Here is a 273-nt window from a genome sequence, read left to right on the forward strand (position 1 = left end):
ACTCAATTGCATGATGATTCTTATTCACACTCTTCATTTTTCTGACTCAAGAACTTACTTCTTATACTCAACCATGATAAGCATCAACATTCCTTACTCAAATCCCACAATCCTCTGGAATCTCTGAAATCTCCATTGTCATCTCATTAGTCAATATTAAAGCACAAATAAGGTGAATTCTTACCTTGGGTGTATTGATCAGTGGCATATGGACTCTTTTCAGGCCAAGACTTTCTTCTTACATCTCCTTTCCTCTCCCTTTTCTCACTTCCA

This window comes from Camelina sativa, chromosome 9 (genome assembly GCF_000633955.1).
Source record: "Camelina sativa cultivar DH55 chromosome 9, Cs, whole genome shotgun sequence".
In the NCBI taxonomy this organism is placed as follows: Eukaryota; Viridiplantae; Streptophyta; class Magnoliopsida; order Brassicales; family Brassicaceae; genus Camelina; species Camelina sativa.